General features: G+C 29.4%; 1 protein-coding gene across 1 annotated transcript in view; it reads right to left on the bottom strand.

Annotated features, from left to right (window-relative positions):
• The window catches only part of LOC106465173 (E3 ubiquitin-protein ligase rnf8-B-like), a 39,119-nt gene extending 35,274 nt beyond the window's left edge, over positions 1 to 3,845 (bottom strand). The window contains exon 1 of the mRNA XM_013925375.2: positions 3,615 to 3,845. The gene's annotated coding sequence lies outside the window, so the exon portion shown is untranslated. The remainder of the gene's footprint in view (positions 1 to 3,614) is intronic.
• Positions 3,846 to 4,586: the final 741 nt, after the last annotated feature.

Genomic DNA, 4,586 nt, shown 5'->3' on the forward strand with positions numbered 1-4,586 from the left:
CATCAGAAAATTTTCAATTTTCACAGACGAAATCTTTATAATGTCCAGATAGTTATCAAACTATTTTTCAAGAAAAAACTTTATATTTTATCTGTTATTTTCAGTAATTAATCTCTGTAAGGGAAATAGATATAAATTATGCCTCTTTCATTCTAGAATGAACACAAATTACAACACAAAAACATAAATATTTAGACCATATAGCTTAAATCTCATAACATTATACATCTATATACATTTATTATTTTCATTATATAGACCTTTCAGCTGTGCCTGACTAACAATACAGAAGTTACAATGACGCGGCTCACGTGCACTCAAGTTACTGTATCAAATAACATAAAACTGACCTTTGGTTTGTACAAAGTAACTTGTCTTGACTGTGTTTCAGTAGACTAGTATTTTGTAAAATACAGTCACATTTTAGTTATTACACATTACATATGTATATAGATTATTGCTATTCTGAAATAAGTTCTTAAACTTATTTTTCTTAAAACATAGAACAGTAACTAAAGAAGTAAAGCAAACAATTATCTTTTCTAGTTATGACCTTTGTACTTGGTTGCTGCTTGACATAGGTTGCTAAGCCTTTAAAAAATTTGCACATGGAGGATATGACACAAAATAATTTGTTTAGGTTTTATGTATACATTTTAATAACTAAAAAATCATAAATTACCACATTAATACCATAGAATTCCACTATAATGTATCAAGCTTAGTAACTAAGATGTACTTTAGTCTAAAAAAATATGAAATTTCGAGCAGACTTAAAGACTAAATATTGATTCAAAAGAAAGAAATGGTGTCCAAGCCTGTTAAAGTGGTTGAGAAAGCCACTGGGGGTCATTCTGAGTTTCCGATTGGTTATTCGTGTCACATATAGAAGTAAGTGTATATAAGGGAGCGTATCCAAAAATGGAAAGAGGTTGGAGGGGTGCACTGCATTTGATTTATTATGAGAGCAATATATCAGCAAACAGAAAAGATAAAACCTTCTTATTTTACATTCTAGATTGTCAATATCTGTAATTTGAGTTTCTAATTCGTATGAAACTATAGACTTAGAATTTGGACTTAAAAGACATCTAATTTGAACCAGTGCTACATTCAATATACCATGTGACACACAAAAATCAATGTTTATCTGTGTTTTTTTAATATTTACTTTTAAATTAAGAAATCAAGAAATGTATAATACTAAAATTTGAATTATAGTCTAATATTTGATACCAAACTTATTGACATAAATTCATGAAATAGTAGTTAAATAAAATTTTGAATGCGAGTCAACAAGCGAGATGACATGGCCTTTCACACGTGACCTGTTTCTAAAGGGTTAAAGGCAACCCCTCAGTTATAGTCTCGCAGGAGCCTAGCCTTCCCACTATGTACAACTGTAGACTTCCTTTACTGCAAACTGCTAGGTTACTCAGGTGCTTTCTTAATAGATAATAAAAATATTTATTTCAATTCTAATACTAAGAGTACGTGGAAAGTACTATTTTATAAAAAAGTGATAGAAAAAATTATCAAACTCTGAAATGAATGTATAATGCCATTTTAAAATGTTTTTTACGAGTTGCTTGCACAAAATTATGCCCCAGTCATGGAATTGTGCACCAAACATAAAATTTCACAAGAGAATGTGCTCAAGCACAATTGCAAAGGACTGTACTTATATTACAAAGCTACATGCACAGCCAGTGATACTTATGGTTTGCTTTAATAAAATTAATCAAACCAAGTTAATATCCATTATTTTTTATTCGATCAAAAAAAAACATTTCTGAATAACTTACTTATTAGAATGTATTTGTTATTTGTCATAAATTACTAGAAACAGACTAATAAAAGTATAACAATACGTAACATCATTAAGTCATTCACATATTTACACAAACATAACTCCTGTTTAATTAAGACAAGCTCTAGCTAGACAGGAAACATCAACACAATCAAAGTCTGGTTGCTATCAGAAACATTTTCATTAAGTTGTATGACTAATTTCTCAGCATGCATATGGTTGTACAGTCTCTTTTTTGCCTGTACTGTAAAATTTAAATGTATTTATCATTCTAAATTTTTTTCTAATCTTACACTGTATCAACCTGCATCAACAAATTCTCAATTAAAAGTGTATAATGTTTTTATACTTATAAAACTAGTTATTTAAAAAAAATTCACATTGACAGTGGAATTAAAAAATTAAGAAATGTTGCTAATTAAAGATTTTTGGTATAACTGTATTCTTAACATTTCTTGTAATACTTTGTTTCCACCTTGTGAATCATTATAAACCTTGCAAAGAGACAATCTGGTATCATTACATTTGGATACAGCATAGATAAATAATCTCGTGCAGTTCTTTACAGCAGCTTCATAGACATATGAAACTTGGCATTCACAAATATTACAATGATATTTTGAATAAAATTATATTGCAAAACTTTATACACTAATATAAGGCTATCTTATAACTATTTGAAAACAACCAAAAATATATTTAGATGAAAAATGCTTACATCTGACAGGCATGCCCAATTTCATTTACTGGTGGATACACCACATTCTCCACAATAATGTGTGAAAGTAATTCAAGAAAAAGAAGAATGAACAGCTTAAGTGATTAATACATGCACCTGGCTTAAGAACTATTTATATGAATGGTCACAATATGGTGTGACAGAAAGTGTGACAATACCGATTGTAGGACCTCCTGTTAGATTGTGTTGACCATATTATGTGAGGATAACTGATTAGTTGAATGTAGCAATTGATCTATTAGCAAATTTCACTGATCACCCAACTATATGCAATAAGTTTTAAACCTGTTTTACATTGATTTATTTATATTACATTTCTTTTCAATGATTTTTTTTTTCCATTCAAGCAGTTACTCAGATTGATAAGGCCTAATGTAAACACAGCCTAACACAGCAGCATTGCTGGCAAAATGAGACTTGATATGGTCAAGTGCAAAATTATTCAACTAGCCTATCTCAACTTGTTCCATGAAAAACATTTATTATACTAACACACTGCAACATCATAATTTATATGAAGTATAAAACAATAATGCAAACTTTTAACAAGCTTTAAAAAATAATTAATTTAGACTATAAATATGGTGGTGGTAATTCATAAACATTTTATCTTCTAGCAACGTATCACCAAGCTAAGTATTTATCACTTTTTTCTGATCTCTACAGTACATGAACCTCTGCTGAACTAGAAGTCATATTGAAGTAATATATACAGCTAAAAAGAACAGAAATGAAAAAAGAGCTTTCATTAGGTAAGTTTAACGGTTAACCAATGATATAAAAATCTCAGGTCTAGATGGCTGTAAATTGTAATGAGGATCAGTTGGTTAGCTGAAAAATTATATGGCAGATGGTATTTCATTATGAGAAGAGTAAGATTATGCATGCAAGTTATAAATTATACACAAAATGTTGATAGATTTAGATGGGTAATTAAATTAAGACATGTTAATCATTATGAATATGATTATGTTGTTTCATTCCGTGTTCGTTCCATGTTATACTAATTCAGTAATTACTATTTTAAGTTTCAGTATTTTTAATAATTAAGAAATTGTGAATTACCTCACTGCCTTCAAGCGGTATCTTTTAAATTTTTTTTGTTGACCGCATCGCGACAAAATATCTACTGTGTCTTTTTGATTCGACATAATGTTTCATTTTTCTTCTATTCTAAATCAAATAACAAATCCAACTTCGACACACTTTTACTTTTCAAATCACACTACACTAAAGAAACACACATTGACTCCTATCTGCGAGCAAATTAGTTTGTTCTTGCGGGCACAGAGGTCGCTCTCGTCAAAGTACCAGTATTTCCTCTCTATTTTTTCTTCTTAAATTCTTGTGTTAGACAAAAATCCCGAGCGAATCCCTGAAAATAAACTAGTAAATCTGAAATCAGACTTGAAACTACCATAGCTTATACAAGTCAAAACTCTTCTTTTGTTATAAATTTCAAGCATTTTCTCTTTGCTACTAAAGTGATTTGGTTAATTTTTATAATAAAAGTGAAAAGATGAAGTAGAATGACTGATGAGAATCACTAAGTAACATATACAAAATAGCTAGTAAGAGCGTAAATACTAGTCAGCTAGTTTTAGCTCTAGCACATAGCAAAAAGTAATCATATATGCAGAAAACCTAGTTTTATTTTACATTGCTGTGAAAAAACGTACCATAAAAATGTGCTTATTCTTAAAGAAAAGATAAAGCAATATATTCTATAAGGATTACATAGGAGAAAACACAAAAAAGCTTGTTAAATTAAATAATACTGTTGTAATGTCATTTTTCGTTTGTAGGTTATTTTAAATTATCTGTTGAAAATACTTCAGTGTCCAGTTCACGCAACTGTAATAAATTACTTCATTTTCTACTTTAACGCTTCTACATGCTTTAACTCTTGTGCAATTCCATAAATTGTTGTTAACCTACGTTACAAATAACGTCAATTTACGTAAAATAAATCATATTATTTGTACAAAATAACTCGATAAGCGCGCTAGCAAATATATATTGTTACGTCTCCGTTTG

The sequence above is a fragment of the Limulus polyphemus genome, unplaced genomic scaffold (genome assembly GCF_000517525.1).
Source record: "Limulus polyphemus unplaced genomic scaffold, Limulus_polyphemus-2.1.2 Scaffold1857, whole genome shotgun sequence".
Classification (NCBI taxonomy): Eukaryota; Metazoa; Arthropoda; class Merostomata; order Xiphosura; family Limulidae; genus Limulus; species Limulus polyphemus.